We start from the raw sequence: 20,653 nt of genomic DNA, 5'->3' as shown, positions 1-20,653 counted from the left end.
GTCCTTTTGTTTCATGACGTTTCTTAGTCTGTCTATGTCTCTGTTTAATTTCTGTTTCCATGATCTGTCCATTGATGAGAGTGGGGTGTTCAAATCTCCTCCTATTATTGTGTGAGGTGCAATGTGTGCTTTGAGCTTAATAACGTTTCTTTTATGTATGTAGGTGTCCTTGTATTTGGAGCATAGATATTTAGGATTGAGAGTTCATCTTGGTGAATTTTTCCTTTGATGAATATGAAGTGTCCTTCCTTATCTTTTTTGATGACTTTTAATTGAAAATCGACTTTATTCAATATTAGAATGGCCAGCTTGCTTCTTCAGACCATTTGCTTGGAAAGTTATTTTCCAGCCTTTCACTCTGAGGTAATGTCTGTCTTTGTCCCTGAGGTGTGTTTCCTGTAGGCAGCAGAATGCAGGGTCCTCATCGACTATCCAGTTTGTTAATCTATGTCTTTTTATTGGTGAGTTGAATCCATTGATGTTGAGAGATATTAAGTAACAGTTATCGTTGCTTCCTGTTATATTTGTATTTGGATGTGAGATTATGTTTGTGTGCTTTTGTTCTCTTTGTTTTGTTGCCAAGACCATTGGTGCTCTGTTCAAGAAATTTTGTACTGTGTCTATGTGTTCAAGTTCTTCACCGCTTTTTCTTCTATTAGATTGAGTGTATCTGGTTTGATGTGGAGGTCCTTGATCCACTTGTACTTAAGCCTTGTACAGGACAATAAGCATGGTTCAATTTGCATTCTTCTGCATGCTGACCTATAGTTTAACCAGCACCATTTGCTGAAAATGCTATCTTTTTTTTTCCCCCCTTTGGATGACTTTAGCTCGTTTGTCAAAAATCAAGTGACCATACATGTGTGGATTCATTTCTGGGTCTTCAATTCTGTTCCATTGGTCTATCTGTCTGTCTCTGTACCAATACCATGCAGTCTTTATCACTATTGCTCTGTAATGGAGCTTGAGTTAAGGGTGATTCTCCCAAAAGTTTTTCTTATTGTTGAGGATACTTTTCGCTGTCCTGTGTTTTCCGTTATTCCAAATGAATTTACAAATTGCTCTTACTCTATGAAGAATTGATTTGGAATTTTGATGCTGATAGCTTTGAATCTGTAGATTGTTTTTGGCAGAATGACCATTTCGACTTTATTAATCCTACCAATCCATGAGCATGGCAGGTTTTTCTATTTTCTGAGATCTTCTTCAATTTCTTTCTTTAGAGACTTGAAGTTCTTGTCATACTGATCTTTCACTTGCTTGGTTAGAGTAAAATCAAATTATTTTATGTTGTTTGTCACTATTGTGAAGGTGTATGTAGGAGTAGTGGTGGAAAGATGGGAGAGAGGAGACTAATCCAGAAAAATGATCAGATCCTACTGCAGAAGCCTATACAAAACAAAACTGGAAAATATTAATGAAATGGACAGTTTTCTAGATAGATTCTATGTACCAAAGTTAAATCATGATAGGATAAACCTTCTACACAATCCCATAACCCCTAAAGAAGTAGAAGCAGTCATTGAAAGTCTCCCAACCAAAAATGCCCAAGCCCAGACAGATAGGTTTAGTGTAGAATTACATCAGATCTTTGAAGACATAATTTCAATACTCTCCAAACTATTCCACAAAATAGAACCAGAACGAACACTACCCTATTCATTCTTTGAAGCCATAATTACACTTATACGAAAAGCACACAAAAATCTATAGAGAAAGAAAACTGCAGACCAATTTTCTTTATGAATGTTGATGCAAAAATCCTCAGTAAAATTCTTGAAAACTGAATTCAAGAACACATCAAAATGATTATTCACCATATCCAAGTAGGCTTCATTCCAGGGATGCAGGGATGGTTCAACATAGAGAAATCCTTCAACATAGTCCACTATATAAACAAATTTAATGAAAAAATTATTATTTCATTAGATACTGAGAAAGCATTTGAAAAAATTTAACACCCCTTCATGATAAAAGTCTTGAAAAGATCAGGAATTCAAGGCCCATACTAAACATAGTAACAGCAATATACAACAAATCAGTTGTCAACATCAAACTAAATGGATAAAAATTTGAAACAATCCCACTAAAATCATGGACTAGTCAAGGATGCCTGATCTCTCCCTACCTATTCCATATAGTACTTAAAGTCTTAGCCAGAGGAAATAGACAACAAAAAGAGTCAACAAAATATAAATTGGAAAGAATGAAGTCAAAATATCACTATTGGCAGATGTAATGATATTATCTTACTTAAGTGACCCCAAAACTTCCACCAGTGATAACGTACAGCTAATAAACAGCTTCAGCAAAATGGCTGGATATAAAATTAATTCAAAACAAATCAATAGCTTTCCTCTAATCAAGGGATTAATAGGCTGAGAAAGAAATCAGGGAAACCATACTCTTCAAAATAGTTCCAGATAATATAAAATACATTTGTATGACTCTGACCAAGCAAGTGAAAGATCTGTGTGACAAGAACTTTAAGTCTCTGAAGAAAGAAATTGAATGTCTCAGAAGATGAGAAGATCTTCAATGCTCAAAGATTGGCATAATAATCTACTAAAACTGGCCATTTTCTGAAAGCAATCTACAGATCCTGTGCAATCCTCATCAAAATTCCAACTCACTTCTTCATAGAGTAAGAAAGAGTGATTTACAAATTCATTTGGAATAACAAAAACCCAGGATAGCGAAAACTATTCTCAATAATAAAACAACTTAAGAGAGAATCACCATCTATGATCTCAAGCTGTATTACAGAGAAATAGTGATAAAAACTTTATGGTATTTGTACAGAGTCAGGCAGATAGATCAATGGAATAGGTCTGAAGACCCAGAAATGAACCCACACACCTATGGTCACTTGATATTTTACAAAGGAGTTAAAACCATAATGTGGAAAAATGATAGTATTTTCAACAAATGGAGTTGGTGCAACTAGCATTCAGTGTGTAGTAGAAAGCAAATCAATCCATTCTTATCTCCTTGTAAAAAGCTGAAGTACAAGTGGAACATGGGCCTCCACATAAAACCAGATACCCAGAAACTAATAGAAGTGAAAGTGCGGAAGAGCATGTAGGGATAGGGTAAAATTTCCTGAATATAACACCAATAGCTTATGCTCTAAGATCAAGAATCAACAAATGGGACCTCATAAAATTGCAAAGCTTCTGTAAGGCAAAGGACACTATCAATATGCTAAAGCAAGTGACAGATTTGGAAAAGAACTTTATGAATCCAACATTTTATAGACAATTAATATGCAATATATACAAAGAATTCAGGAAGTTATACTCTGAGAATCAAATAGCCCTATTAAAAATGGGGTACAGAGGTGAACAAAAATTATCAATTATAGAATATCAAATGACTGTGGACCACCTAAAGAAATGTGAAACATCCTTAGTAATCAGGGAAATGCAAATCAAAATAATTCTGAGTTTCCACCTCACACCAATCAGAATGGCTAAGATCAAAATATATATAATATCTCTCAGATGATAGCACATGCTGGGAAGGATGTTTAAAAAGAGGAACACACCTCCTTTGTCAGTGGGATTCCAAGCTCTGGAAAAAAGTCTGTCAATATCATGAGAAAACTGGATATAGTACTATCTGAAGATCCAGCTATACAAGTCCTGGGCATATAACCAAAAGTTGTTCCAATATATAACAAGGACACATGCTTCACTATGTTTATAGCAGCCTTATTTATATTACCTAGAAGCTAGAAAGAACCCAGATACACTTCAAAAGAGGAATAGACACAGAAAATGTGGTATATTTACACAATGAAATACTACTCAGCTGTTAAAAACAATGATGTCTTGAATTTTTTATGCAAGCTGATGGAATTAGAAAATATCCTGAGTGCGGTAGCCCAAAAGGACAAACATGGTATCTACTCACTGATAAGTGGCTATTAGCCCAAAAGCTCAGAATTCCCAATATTCAATTCATAGAAGAATTTCAAGAAGACCAAAGTGTAGATGCATGAGTCCTTCTTAGAAGGGGGAACAAAAGCGCAAGGCCCTGGGTTCAGTCTCCAGCTCCGAAAAAAAGAAAAAAAAAAAAAAAGAAGGGGGAACAAAATACTCAAGGGAGGAAATAAGAAGACAAAGTGTAGAGTATAGATTGAAGGAAAGGTCATCCAGAGACTGCCTACGTGAGGATTCATCCCACACACAGACACCAAACCCTGTCCCTATTGTGGATGCCAAGAAGTGTTTGCTGACAGGAGCTTGCTATTGATGTCTCCTGAGAGACTCTGCCAGTGCATGACAAATACAGAGTCAGAAACTGAGAGCGAACTATTGGATTGAGAGCAGGGTTCCCAATGGAGGAGTTAGAGAAAGGACTGGAGGAGCTGACAGGGTTCGAAAGCCCAACCAACCAACCAGACATTCTAGAGCTCCCCGGGATTAAACCACCAACCAAAGAGTACATATGAAGGGACTCATGACTCCAGTCCAATATGTACCAGAGGATAGATGACCTTGTGGGACATCAGTGGGAGGAGAAGCCCTTCGTACTGTAAAGGCTCAATGCCCCAGTGTAGGGGGATGCCAAGGTGGAGAGGCAGGAGTGGTTGGTTGTGTCGGGAGCACCCTCATAGAAACAGGGAAAGGGAGGATGGAAGGGGGTTCCCAGAGCTGAAAGGGGAAAAGGGGATAACATTTAAAATGTAAATAAGTAAGATATCCAATAGAAAAGAAAGTTGACTACAGTATAAGCAAATTTACAAACATAAATGAATGAGAAGAAGAATTAGAAGGTAGAGATCTGGCCTGGTAAAATAATGTTATTCTATGAAATAGGTGTATAATATACTTCTTTGAGTTATATATTGGGTTGTTGGTGGAACGTTATCCAATAGTGGAGTCTTTTCTTAATTCTAAGTGCTTTTAAGTAAACAGGTCACAAGTCTTGTGAGCTCAGTTTTTATAAAACACAAAAATCTCTTGGAATACGTTTTTGTGCCCCTCCAAAGTTTAGCAGATTGGAGTGAATATACTAAAGATAATTCTGGATATTGTTATTTTTTATACATCTCTACGGAAAAACATTCTTTCCCAGATGCCAATTGTCTGCCATGTAGAGCTTCCCGTTGTGGTTATTCATGTTACTCCTGTCACTCTTCCTCATCCTCAATCTAAATTTTCTGAAGCTCTGAATAATGGTGGGTATTATGTGAGACTGATTCTGACAAATTTGGGTCTCCATTCTCCCAGGTTTCATCACCCGTCTAGTGATAAACAGGTCATCTATTGAAATTCAATAGTAATATGTGTTATTGAAAAGTCTACATACATTGATTGCAAGACATAGATAAAATTGGGCCTAACGGAAGCTTCATTAGTGGTGGCTAACTTTGACACTGCTATACAGATTACTAAAAGAGAAATGTCAATCTGTTATTCACTGTTCTCTTGCTGTGAAGAGACATCAAGACTAAAGCAACTCATAAAAGAAAACTTTTAAGTAGAGTCTTGCCTACAGTGTCAGGGGCTCAGTCAATTAACATCATGGTAGAAAGTATAACAGCAGGGTGTCACAGTGCTGGAGAAGTAACTGAGAGCTACATTTTCTTACTCTGTAAGAAGAGAGACTTGACCTGCCAATGGCTTTTAGTTTTTCCAAACTCACCTCCAGTAACACACACCTTTCAAAAAGGCACACAACCTAATCCTTGTAATCATATCAAAGACCTCCACTGTATAGTGACTAAGCATTGAAATATATGGGCCTAATGGGACCATTTTTATTCAAATCACCACAGTATCCTCATGGTTACAAAGCTTTGAAATCTGTAAGCTATCATATCAACATACTGAGAAAATGAAAAAATAGTGTCATTGCTATTATGGAGTTAAACAACTATTTTCTTATTGTATTTGAGGCTCAGCTCACATGAATACTTTCTGTCTGGTATACCCTAGTCAATGCCCATGACTAAGTAAGTCATCGACTCTGTGTGTGTGTGTGTGTGTGTGTGTGTGTGTGTGTGTGTGCTTGTATGGGTATGTTGGGAGGGGGAATCATAATAATTGTCATTTTCCTATTTTCCTAACTGGGCATGCCATCACACTATTTTCTATATATTTGCACACATGTGCATATATGTATGCAAATATATCAGTGCTATATTGAACCTTGGTCAGACAGTAGACAACAGTAATAAAGAAATTCATAAATGGTCAGTGTTCTGAGGATAGGTGAATATAAAGTGATCAGCCATAGATTTGGTATCTCGATCATCCACCTTCAATTCAGAAACATGAATTAAGATTGGTTTAAAAAATGTGAAGGGATACTCTTAAGATGTTGGCTTATTGACATGAGGTGTCTGTTTTATCTGAGAACTCTAGGAGCACTTGCTACTTGCAGAAGACCTGTAAAAGACTGGGCTCACTGTCACTCCATAAAAGTGGGGAAGAGTCTTTTTTTTAATTTTTTATTATATATTTCTTTACTTACATTTCAAAGGTTATTCCCCTTCCCGGTTTCCTGTCCATAAGCCCCCATTCCCTCCCCTCTGCTGCCCCCATATTCCCCCTATACACTCCCCTTATTGCCCTCCCTCTTATTCCCCTGCAATGGGGGCTCCAACCTTGGGAAGAACAATGGCTTTCCCTTCCACTGGTGCCCCAACAAGGGTATTCTCTGCTACATATGCAGTTGAAGCCCTGGGTCAGTCCATGTATAGTCTTTTGATAGTGGTTTAGTCCCTGGAAGCTTTGGTTGGTTGGCATTCTTGTTTTTATGGGGTTGCAAGCTCTTTCAACTCTTTCAATACTTCCTCTAATTCCCCCTAAGAAGGTCCTATTCTCAGTTCAGTGTTTTGCTGCTAGCATTGACCTCTGTATTGGACATGCTCTGGATGTATCTCTCAGGAGAGATCTATATCCAGTCCCTTTCCACATGCATTTTTTAGCTTCATTAGTCTTATCTAGTTTTGGTGGCTGTATATATATATGGGCCACATGTGTGTCAAGCTCTGAGTGGCCATTGCTTGAGTTGCTGCTCTAAACTTTGCTTCCATATACCCTCCTATGAATATTTCCCCCTTTTAAGAAGGAGTGGGAACATCTGCATTTTGGTCATCCTTCTTGAGCTTCCTGTGGTCTGTAGATTGCATCTTGGGTAATTTGAGCTTTTTAGCTAATATCAACCTATCAACGAGTGCATGCCAAGTATGTTTTTCTGTGATTGAGTAACCTCACTCAAGATGATATTTTCTAGTTCATTCCATTAGCCTATGAAATTCATGAAGTCACTGTTTTTGATAGCTGAGTAGTACTCCATTGTGTAGATGTACCACATTTTTTAAAATCCATTCCTCTGTTGAAGGGCATCTGAGTTCTTTCCAGCTTCTGGCTATTATACGTAAGGCTGCTATGAACATAGTGGAGCATGTGTCTTTATTGTATGTTGGAGTATGCCCGGAAGAGTCTTATGAGTCTTATAAGGCTTAGCCTCTCCCTATGAATACATGGGTTATGCTAGGTGTATGTGAAATCATGTTGCTCAGCAGTGTAACTTCTGAGCTTTAAAGTAGATTATAGCCTACTTTATAGACAACCCTAACTGAACACATTGGGACACTTTCTTTTTAATGACATGAAGCTACAATAGTAACTGGGGAAGAAAGAATTCTGTAGAAGTAGGAAGAAGATATAAAGGGAAAATTCAATTGCTTAGTAAACACACACAACTGTGAAAAGAAAAGTAAATAGTACACTTTGATGAGACATCTGACACAGAGAAACTGAAAAGTAAAAAGGTCATGTTTTTTTTTGTTGTTGTTGTTGTTTGTTTTTGGTGGACTTTCCTTATGCTGAAGACCAGAATTAAATCTCTGTACAATCAAGGGAAGACGTGTTGTGTGGTCAGATTACCAGTGGTCACACCAGGAGAAAATCTTATATTCCTTCTCTATCAACTGTCAAATACTAGTAGCAACTCTCTACCGATGGATTGCATTGTCCAATTTTTCCTCTATCCTGGAGCTCACTTCATTTACACACCCATAGATCTTGTGTCTGATACGGTATCATATGAGTTAATATGTATCTGCCACACAATATCTGGAATACACTCTCTCCTTGACGCCATCACTAACTTTGGCTCTTAAAGTATTTCTGGCCGGCCTGCTTCAGCAAAGTTCTCTGAGCCTTGGGTTGAGATCTCACTATCCAGTTGTTTCTTTTGTCTTTTAGAGTTTTATTTCACAAGTCTGAATGTTTACATTAACATGTATCTATCACCAAACCACATAAATGCAGACCTCATTGGCTGACAAGAGGAACACAGAATTCCTGTGACAACAGTTACAGATGATTACTAGCTAAATGTATAAATGTCCAGAAAGAGACAAATGCAATTACTAGTCAAAGTAATTACAATTACAGACAAACCAATAATCCATAAACACATGGCTCCAGCCACATATGCATCAGAGGATGACATTGTCTGGCATCAATAGGAGGAAAAGCCTTTGGCCCTGTGAAGTCTCATTTCCCCAGTGTAGGGGAATTCCAGGATGTTGAGGTGGGAGTGGGTGGGTAAGAGGGGGAGCATCCTCATAGAAACAGGGGGAGAGGGGAGGAGGGGGTTCCAGAGAGGAAACCAGGAACAGAGATAACATTTGAAATGTAAATGCATAAAATATCCAATGAAAAACATACTGTAAAATAATGAGAAAAACTTAAAAAAAAGTAATCCATAAATGCTCATACTCAAAAATCACAAGAAAAAATAATGGCATTTTCTTCTAGAGCCTAAGCCATATGATTAATGGTTTAGCAACTGCTCCTGAGGCAGAGCCCATGTCAAAATATCCACTCACTCAGGATTTCACTTATTCAGGGTTTCCTCCATTCCGTTCAAGCCACAGTAAAAAGCAAAGAACATAAGATGTTTCCTAAAGTTTTGCTTGCTTTATATATCTTGTATTGCATAGTATAATGCTTGTACTGTAATTTATATATCTTGAACTATATAGTAAAATAGTATATATACTGCATAGCAAAGGGAATACTTATGTACATAGTCAAATAGACCTTCTACATAAATTCAATGTATACAAGAAAATTCTTCATAACTAGAGACATGTCTTCCAAGTGTTGGATTTAGTCATGTTGAAATTCACAATAATCATCACATTTCTTTTAAAATATGAAAACAAAGTTCTTATTCACATCATTCACGTGTGGGCATTTTTGACATTTTGCATTGTCTGAAAAGTATAATCCTTTTGTATTTCATGGTTTTAATTAAATTTTGTATCACTTAGTTTCAGGCCTAGAAAACATGCATTTTAAAATTATATTTACAAGTTTGTTAGCATGACTAGCTATAAGTAACAGTTTCAAACATTAAGAATGAATGAAAGGGAAATCTATATCTAAAATATAAGGATATTCTGAGAACTAAGAAGAGGAAATGTGAGATAGACAAAATCATTTTAATATAATGTCCCTGTAGTAAATACGCAGTTTAAACATAGGCATTACTGTACTTGATTTTCAGTCATTCAGATTCTGAAATAGCTCCTGACAATATTAGTTTTGTAAAAAAAAAAAAAGTATAAAGATGTAGAAAATTGAGTTATGCTAAAAATAAATCCCAAATGTCTCTAGATAACAGTTTTATATCCAAACAGAAATATGAGATATTTTCAATATTATTTTTTATACTGGTGGCGGAATTATTACTGTTATTCTCTTTATAATAAATAATGTCATTTGAAGTTAAATTTTCTGTAGGATGTAAGTGGAATAACATTCGTAAAAGATATAATTTAATACTTAGTATTAGTTGTATTTTAAAGAAATGACATATTTGAAAAAAGTTACTTCAAATATGTTTTCTACTTAAATTAGCATTGTGGGCATGAATTTTAATTCATCCAAAGACTTTCTAGGACTTTATGATCTGTCCAGAAGGAAAACATGCCCTGATTACAGAATGATCTGCCTGGAATATGGACACACCCTTAGTACACACCTTTAATCCCTAACAGTGAGGGTAAGATTAGTTCAAAAAGAAATCAGTCATGCTTGAAAGTGATGGCTAATGGAGGGGCAGACAGAATGATGAATCAGAAGAATATTTGAAGGAATGAACCATAGATAGGATGAGAAAAGACAGAATAGAGAAGTGAATCAAAAGAGAAGTGCATATACATACATACATACATATACATGCACACAAATACACACACACATACACACACACACACACACACACACACACATATGGAGGGGGGGAGCGAGAGCGCAATTTGTTTGGCATAATCTCACAGTGACAGGTTGCAGATGAAGAAAGGATCCAGCAAATGAGAAGGAACCAGAAGATTAGAATGAACTGCCAGAGTTAGCCAAGAAGATCAATTCAGTGACAATACAGAGAAGCCAGTTTGAATCAATCAACTTAGAGAAGAGTTTGAGTGAGAGCAGCTGAGTAGAACCAACCAGTCAGAGTTCAGAAAGAACTAGGAAGGATGAGTTTATTTAGCAGTAATCCTCAGAGATGACAATTACATCTTGTAAATGAAATTGACTTTTACAATGTTTACAACTAAACATATTTCTATTGCTTTATTTTATCTTTTCAGATCCCTAAACAAACTTTATTTTCTTTTCCTCTATTGGATATTTTCTTTATTTACATTTCAAATGTTATTCGCTTTCCCAGTTTGCCCTCCCAAAATACCTATCCCATCGCTCATCCCCTCGTCTGTGAGGGTGCTCCCACCCACCCACCCCGCCCTTTGCCTTCCTGCCCTAGCATTCCCCTACACTGGGGCATTGAGCCTTGACAGGACCATGGGCCTCTCCTCTCATTGGTGTCCAACAAGGCCATCCTCTGCTAGGTATGCAGTTGGAGATGGGTTGCTCCAAGTGTACACTTTGGTTGGTGGTTTAGTCCCTGGGAGCTCTGGGGGTTGTGTGGTTGGTTGATAATGTAGTTCTTCCTATGAGCTTGCAAACCCTTTCAGCTCCTTCAGTCCTTTCTCTAACTCCTCGGTTGGGAATCCTGTTCTTAGTCCAATGTTTGGCTGCAAGCATCCGCCTCTGTACTTGTCAGGCTCTGGCAGAGCCTCTCAGCAGACAGCTATATCAGGCTCCTGTCAGGAAGCACTTTTTGGCATCCACAACAGTATGTGGGTTTGATGTCTGTATATGGGATGGATCCCTAGGTGGGGCAATCTCTCGATTGCTTTTCCTCCAGTCTTGCTCCACACTTTTTCTCCTTACTTCCTCCTCTGTGTATTTTGTTGAACTCAAGAAGTTAGACTACAGAGAATCAAATAACCTTATTTAAAAATGGGGTACAGAGCAAAACCAAGAGTTCTCAACCGAGGAATACAAAATAGCTACGAAGCACCTAAACATACTTTTTTTTTTTCTTTTTTTCAGAGCTAGGAACTGAACCCAGGGCCTTGCGCTTGCTAGGGCCTTGCGCTTGAGCTAAATCCCCAACCCCTAAACATACTTTTAAACAGAGAAATTATATTAAGACGCCTTCTGTACTTGTTTTAGAAAGTTCATTTTGAAGCTAGATTTGAGGTATTTTACTATGGGTTTACTTCAACCTAACTTAAATTATGCTCTAACTATGGTGAATTGAGTTCTTAATTTTTATTCATTGCCAATAAGGTGTTCACTTTAGAATTAAAATGACTCTAAAATTGACTGCAGCCTTTTCTTCAGTGTTATTTATTATCATTTGCATAATTTAAATTTCTATGGAAAACTATTTTCTTTCTACATTCTTACCATCATTATAATCTTTATTACCATTATCAATTTAGCCAATTCCACCTACATCTTTCCAGTTGGAATTACAAATAAGCCTACATAAAGTCATTGTACAAGTCACTAGGGATATAATCTGATCAGGTCCAATAGATAAAGATAACAAAAAAAAATTCTTCTCTGTTGATGAAGCTGGAAAACTATAAGCCAAAAGACATCATCAGTGTTCATCATTCCAGTGTAGTTCATAATCAGCATATAAATAACAATAAAGGTGTTTGAAAAACTCATGAGGAAACATTTGTAAATTCATTTAAAATTGCATATATAATGCTATATATAATTTAAATGGAGTTATGCCACCTGGCAGATAATTCTGACACTAAGTGGCATACACAGACTATCTAATTACAACCCACATGGCAAACCTGTAAAATCTGCCTTCAAGTTGCTGATTCAAGAGATTTGAAAATAATATAACCTATGGCCATTACTGTTGATTAGCTTCTAGAAATTGAAAACAAGACCCTATTGTTGATGGCACCACTTACTTCCAACATAGGTTTAGTGGAGTCAGATTAAAATAGCCATGAAAGCTTCCTCATGAGAATTAACTCTCATATTCTTGAAAAATGCTATGAAAGCTCCAAAGAGAGGATAATTAATCCATATTCCTACCCAGATTCAAGGTCTAAGAAGTGCGATAGTGAGTGATTGGCAAGATGCCCCTAGTGTTCTAACAGTTGCACGTTAATTTAGAGTTAACCAACATCTGTCTACTTCTCGACATTAGTCATGGCCGGTGCTGTAAAACTAGCCATCTAACCGTAATTGAAGTGGTCAGAAATGCAAGAGGAAAACCCACTCTAGCCATGTTCCTGAACTGATATAAAATCTAACTTTATTCAAAATAAGTTACCCTCACAGGAAAGCTGTGGCTGCCAAAGCTCATCAAAGAAACTTTGAACAACAGAGAAAATGACCGCAATCTACCACTGACAGGTACATATGAGCAACAATACATTTCTCAGTACATTTTACATATTTTGGACTATACATAATATCTTAATATATTTATAGACATCTATATATAGATATATAATTATAAAAATTATATTAAAAGATAATGAATTTGGAAGAGGAGAGAACGTGACAAGGATTTGAGACTGCTGTAAACAAGGTACTTATACATGAAATAATACAATAAATATATAATTATATTTTAAAAAGTGTCAGCATAATATAATGCCAAATGTGAAAGTACAGAAACAATTAAATGTAAAGAGAAAAAACGGCACCCTATATTTCCCTTTCCTTAGTTTCCTGTATATTTAATTCATTCCCTGTTTTGTTGTTTGCTTGCTTTGGTAGCTTTTCTTCTAATAGGTTTATAGTTTTAGCTTCTAGTTTTTCTTGATGGAGGTTCTGACTTCCAAATTCATACTACATGTCACATAAGAAAAAAAATCAATCTCACTTCTTCACTTGCAAATTAATTAAAATTTTTACATTTTAAGTCCATCAAGATGGAATCAAGAGTTTGAAATTTAATTCAGCCACTAAAAAATTTTAAATACGTGGTTGCTCAGACAGGAGTACACTGTGTGATGAATACAAAGCTGAGAAATGCATTTAGAAAAAAAAAATTATATTGTCATACTAAAATTGCTTATATTGAATGTAATCCGACTGAACTTGTATGTATTTCATTTTGGAATTAATATATGGCATAAATATATAGTATTATACATATATATAATGTACAATATTAATACTAAATTAATATATAGTGTAGATATATTTACTCACATATATGAGTGAATACTCTTTTTAACATTGATCTTTTTTTTTTTTTAATTAACTTGAGTATTTCTTATTTACATTTAAGTGTTATTCCCTTTCCGGTTTCGGGCAATCATCCCCTAATCCTTCCCCCCCCTTCTTTATGGGTGTTCCCCTCCCCATCCTCCCCCCGTTGCCGCCCTCCCCCATTGCCGCCTCCCCCAAAATCAATCACTTTCACTGGGGGTTCAGTCTTAGCAGGACCCAGGGCTTCCCCTTCCACTACTAGGAATATTACAATATTCCTAGTAATATCTTACTAGGATATTCATTGCTACCTATGAGGTCAGAGTCCAGAGTCCAAAGTCAGTCCATGTATATAGTCTTTAGGTAGTGGCTTAGTCCCGGAAGCTCTGGTTGCTTGGCATTGTTGTACATATGGGGTCTCAAGCCCCTTCAAGCTCTTCCAGTTCTTTCTCTGATTCCTTCAACGGGGGTCCTATTCTCAGTTCAGTGGTTTGCTGCTGGCATTCGCCTCTGTGTTTGCTGTATTCTGGCTATGTCTCTCAGGAGCGATCTACATCCGGCTCCTGTCGGCCTGCACTTCTTCACTTCATCCATCTTGTCTAATTGGATGGCTGTATATGTAAGGGCCACATGTGGGGCAGGCTCTGAATGGGTGCTCCTTCTGTGTCTGTTTTAATCTTTGCCTCCCTATTCCCTGCCAAGGGTATTCTTGTTCCCCTTTTCAAGAAGGAGTGAAGCATTCACATTTTGATCATCCATCTTGAGTTTCATTTGTTCTAGGCATCTAGGGTAATTCAAGCATTTGGGCTAATAGCCACTTATCAATGAGTGTATACCATGTGTGTTTTTCTGTGATTGGGTTACCTCGCTCAGGATGATATTTTCCAGTTCCAACCATTTGCCTACGAATTTCATAAAGTCATTGTTTTTGATAGCTGAGTAATATTCCATTGTGTAGATGTACCACATTTTCTGTATCCATTCCTCTGTTGAAGGGCATCTGGGTTCTTTCCAGTTTCTGGCTATTATAAATAAGGCTGCTATGAACATAGTGGAGCACGTGTCTTTTTTATATGTTGGGGTATCTTTTGGGTATATGCCCAAGAGAGGTATAGCTGGATCCTCAGGCAGTTCAATGTCCAATTTTCTGAGGATCCTCCAGACTGATTTCCAGAATGGTTGTACCAGTCTGCAATCCCACCAACAATGGAGGAGTGTTCCTCTTTCTCCACATCCTCGCCAGCCTTTGCTGTCACCTGAGTTTTTGATCTTAGCCATTCTCACTGGTGTGAGGTGAAATCTCAGGGTTGTTTTGATTTGCATTTCCCTTATGACTAACGATGTTGAACATTTCTTTAGGTGTTTCTCGGCCATTCGGCATTCCTCAGCTGTGAATTCTTTGTTTAGCTCTGAACCCCATTTTTTAATAGGGTTATTTGTCTCCCTGCGGTCTAACTTTTTGAATTCTTTGTATATTTTGGATATAAGGCCTCTATCTGTCGTAGGATTGGTAAAGATCTTTTCCCAATCTGTTGGTTGCCGTTTTGTCCTAACCACAGTGTCCTTTGCCTTACAGAAGCTTTGCAGTTTTATGAGATCCCATTTGTCGATTCTTGATCTTACAACATAAGCCATTGGTGTTTTGTTCAGGAAATTTTTTCCAGTGCCCATGTGTTCCAGATGCTTCCCTAGTTTTTCTTCTATTAGTTTGAGTGTATCTGGTTTGATGTGGATGTCCTTTATCCTCTTGGACTTAAGCTTTGTACAGGGTGATAAGCATGGATCGATCTGCATTCTTCTACATGCTGACCTCCAGTTGAACCAGCACCATTTGCTAAAAATGCTATCTTTTTTCCATTGGATTGTTTTGTCTCCTTTGTCAAAAATTAAAGGGACTTAATAAACTAATGTGTTTGAAAGTATAAAATGTGTGTTTATTTTGTTCTCAATGATATGATCCTGTGATTTATACATAGTGGTATATAAATGTCATAATAATAGAAAATACTTAGCCATCAATAAGTATTCTTGTTTATTGAGTTTTATCAAGGTTGTAAAAATCAATATCTTAAAAAATTGCCAAAACATCTTATTAGCACAAAATAAGTATGAGTTAATTTTTTTATAAGACTCTAAAGCAATAAAATATTTAATTTTCTAATTTATATTAATTTGCTGTTTTTAGTTTTGTGAGTATTTGATGTATATGCTGTATTTACTGTTCTCTACCTTGTGTTCCTCCAACCAATTCTCAAATTAACTACTTTACTTTATTAACATTATCTGATTGTTGGGTTGGGGATTTAGCTCAGTGGTAGAGCACTTGCCTAGCAAGCTCAAGGCCCTGGGTTTGGTCCCCAGCTCCGAAAAAAAGAAAAAAAAGAAAAAAGAAAAAAATCATTATCTGATTGAACAAACATGTATACATACTTATACTCATGTCTGGAAGATAGTATCTTGCAGAAGGTGACTTGCTTTTCTGATTTTTATAATTTTTATGCCCAATCTTTCTTGTCAGCCATATGTACACTTTTAAAATAGGCCATTTGCATATAGAGCTCAGGTTGCTCTGTGAATTCTCTAGGCAATCATATTGTCCTTGAAAGCTTGTCACCTTTCTTACCTAATGAGCACAAGAGTAACTATGCAAGATAAATATTTCCACAAAACATTTAGTTCAAATGGTGGTTAAAGCAAGGATGTAATATACAGATGTGTGTACAAGAAAGACTTTTTCATTTAACTCTCATCACTAGAATTGGGTGCCCATTTCTTCAGAATTTTTCAACTCACAGACTCCTAAATTTTTCAAGAGAGGGCTTTACAGTACAAGCCTTATCAGATGATTAGTCCATGGTAAATATGCATGAAGCTCACCATCTTAGTTCAGTGTATATCCATCATGGCCATGCATGTTTCAATTCTTCCTCTGTACTCTTGTCCACATCTGGATAGAGCACATAAAACTCGAAAATCAAAACTGCTAGAAAGTATTTCAGTGATTTCAGCGATTGCTATCAAGTTTCATGGCTTAAATATCAGCAAAATATTCTGGATGCTATTAAAATTAACTAATTGTACACCTATCTGAAACAGGAGAAAGGAATGTGACATGTTATATATGGATGAAAACCCATTAAGTTGGATAGCAGACATAGTGATTTAAAAGTAAGAGATTTGAAAATTTACAATAGTGGGCTGGATATATGAAGGAATTTTACATTTACAATCCATTAATTGCTATGTGTTATATGACAGTATGATTATTTATCTTATTTTTAAGTTTACAAAGCTGTGGAAAAATTAACTGAGAAGAGAAACACCTATAATTAACATGCTCAGAATGCTATACTTTCTAAATAAATCTAAAGACTGAAAATTTAATCAGAACATTACTAGCTGATAATAATGAATTTGATAGCATCCTTAAATGAAGGCAAATTCTAGGAGATACATATTGCTATATAATCCTATGAAGTGAGGTATTGCAGTGGAAGTAATGTGATTTTGACTCATATACATATACAATGAGGCAAACAAATGCAAACACATAGGAGAGATAATTGACAGTCAGCTTACAAAGGAACTCCCCAGTCCTATTTGAAGCGGAATAAGATGGATGACCAAGATGAAGACAGTAATTCTCATATTCAAACATATGAACTCTTGCTTAGTATCTGAACAGAAATAACTTTTATTATCCATTGACAAAAGTGCATAAATCTCTTAATAAGATTCTGTATTGGGTTGAAAGTATGTCATAAATTATCATACAGCTCTTACACAGAGAAATATGTTGCAATTCCTATAGTAACTAAAAAAGAACATGCATTTTGAATGAGTAAAACACAGATACCTAGAACATATAATTTGTTGTTATGACTATTTTATGCTCAAAATATAAATTACTCTAGATTCAATATGGCATGAAATATACTTCATTTTTCTAATTCATAATTAAATCATTGCAATGTTCTTTCTGAGTATTTTGTATAACTCTAATATTGATTTGCATAACTCCTAAATCTCTTCCTTTGTCACCAGTCTTTAATTGATTCCTTGAGATTGAGGGGAAGAGATCTCATAGTACAAAAGGAAATGTGGATTATTATACTATCAAGGGTGAGTAGAAGACATGCTACATACTAGAACCTGTGGCATAAATTAGTAAGGACGTGAATACTGCAGAGATTTAAATTTATTGTAATTTGTAAATGAAGCCCCTGAAAGAAATCGATGAATCTTGAAAAATGGACAGAAATTTCACAAGCTAAAATGGTTAGTAGGCTCAATTATAAAGGACAGGAGAGGTTATGTTGTCTTGGATGTAAGAATGTTTCTTTAAACATATTTCATTCTGTTATTTATTATTAACAAAACAGAGAATGAGAAATGTCTCCTACAAAAAGCACAGGTAAAACACACATTCCATGAACTGATTCTGCAGAGTTCTAGTATATCTTATGACTGCCATCATTTTTAGCACTAAGAGTTCTGGGACATTTTGCATCCGTCACAGTGTCATACTGACCCACTATGAGTAATAGGCACACTAGAGGCCACAGTAAGACAAATTTGCCCCAGAGTAGAAGAAGAACCCTATGAAAAGGAGAACTGGTCTATTGTAGTTGATAAAATTAATAAAATAAAAACACTTTTCACAAAGACCATGATTACAGTGATGATAAAATCGCCATTCATTGATCTAAGAAATTTTACACAAAAAATTAGCTCCAAGAATGAAAGTTTTAGAAAGATGTCAAAATAAATAATTTGATATCACAATATTTGAATAACTTGTTCCAAATAGAAACATTAAGAGTTGAATGTTTTGCTTTCTAAATGTCTTTATTATATTACACATTTTAATGACTTAATTTGGGATCTTCTATCTGTTTAATTTGATTGCTCAAGGTATTAATTAATGGATAAATCAGCTCTAAAATCCATGAAAATTAAAACAGTTTGGTGGAATAACATTATGAGAATTTAATAATGTCTAGAATTAACTTTACTGTTAAAATACTTGGGAAATTAAAATAGTAAATAGCCTAACATCTCTGGTGTTAAATGATTTGATTGGAGCATTTATACACCATTGAAATGATAAAATGATATGCCCAGATTATATATTTTAAAAAACTAAGTACTGACTAAACACTTTGACTAATCTTCTGGAAAAATATGAAACAAAATACACAAAAAGTAATATTCATAGTTTAAATTGAAAGTGATCATTAATTAATATTATATGTAATTTATATTGCATGAATACATACAATAATTATTTAAAACATATAATTTATATATTAATATTAATATTGATGTATCATATATAATTTGTTAAATATTAGTGTATATAATTTTATATAATTATATGTGATTTATTATATATAACTATATATACTATATACTATTATATAAATGAACTACATGTAATATATAATATATAATATATAAAATATGATATGTGTTGTATGGTATACAATATGCAATATACAATATGCAAAAAATGTTATATCATATATATGTACTTCATATTACAAAATTGTATTATATATTATATATTATATATTATAAATATACATTATATTATATATTTTCTTCCCCTTTTTTATTGGATATTTTATTTATTTGCATTTCAAATGTTATCATCTTTCCCAGTTTCCCTTCTGCAAACCTCCATCCCATATCCCCTCGCCCTACTTCTATGAGGGTACTTTTCCCACACACCTACTGCTACCCTACCACCGTGGCATTCTCCTCCACTGGGGCTTCTAGCCTTCATAGGACTAAAGGCCTTTCCTCCCATGGATGCCAGATAAGGCCATCCTGTGCTACATATGCAACTGGAGCCGTGGGTCCCTCCATGTGTACTCATTGGTTGGTGGTTTAGTCCCTGGGAGCTCTGGGGGTTCTGGTTGGTTCATATTCGTCATTCCTATGGGCTTGCAAACCCATTCAGCTCCTTCAGTCCTTTTCCTAACTCCTCCAACTCTAAGGTTCTATCTTACACCCATCAGAACTGCTAAGATCAAAACTAAAGTGATAGTAAATGCTGGCATGTGGGTTGATATTCTTCCCTGCTACAAGTCACATACTATACAGTATATATAGAGAGAGTATAATTACAATATATAATATATTTGATAAAATATTTACATATAGAATATATATATATACTATCATATATTATATATAAATTTTATAGTGTTATATGTTATATACATATGTATAATATATATTAAATAAGTTTACACATATATTATATAATGTACATAATATATTTATATAAATTTATAATATTGTATAAATAGCTATATTTATATAAATAATTTAAATTTCTGACATAGTAGGTTTAATCAAAAATTCTAATTTTCTGATAGTTTTTTAATCCTAAGGGAAATTTAATAAAAATTTATTCATCAAATCAACATTATGTGGTCTTCTCAATCTTTAATATAAACATAAATTTTCAATTACAATACAACATCTTTCCTGTAAAAATGTTACATAATCCAAATTTTAGCAAATTACGTGTTATGAAACTGCCTAATTCATTAATACTTTCATAAATAACCCAGGATATTGGTAGATAGGTATTCTATTATTCTTTAGTTCAGCAGTGACCCTAACCTACATTTGAGGTTCATATTTTATGTAAAAACAAGTGACGAAATTTCTAACAGTAAACCTTTGAGAGTAAACAACACACATTAATGATCTACACAAATACTTCCAGATTTGACTTAATTTCTTATACTGTAAATGCTAGGGGGAATTCTTACATATATTAATGCATTTTTGAAAATATATTCATCCCAATACCTAACATATTTTTTTTAAAAAATCACACATTTTAATATATGATTATGATTTATAATATAAACATATGTATATTTGGTTGTGAGCCTAGCCTTTAACGGCTGAGCCATCTCTCCAGCCCATATGTAATTTAAAATGTTAATTCTAATCAAATTGTCATTTTTTTCTAAAGTAGCAACATCACGGGCTAAAGTGTTTCTAATTGTCAATGATGAGTAATCCTTGATCTTTCCTGTCTAAAGTATTTGCTT

This window comes from Rattus rattus, chromosome 3, assembly GCF_011064425.1.
Source record: "Rattus rattus isolate New Zealand chromosome 3, Rrattus_CSIRO_v1, whole genome shotgun sequence".
Classification (NCBI taxonomy): Eukaryota; Metazoa; Chordata; class Mammalia; order Rodentia; family Muridae; genus Rattus; species Rattus rattus.
The sequence above is the reverse complement of the archived record's forward strand: the minus strand, read 5'-3'. Positions refer to the sequence as shown.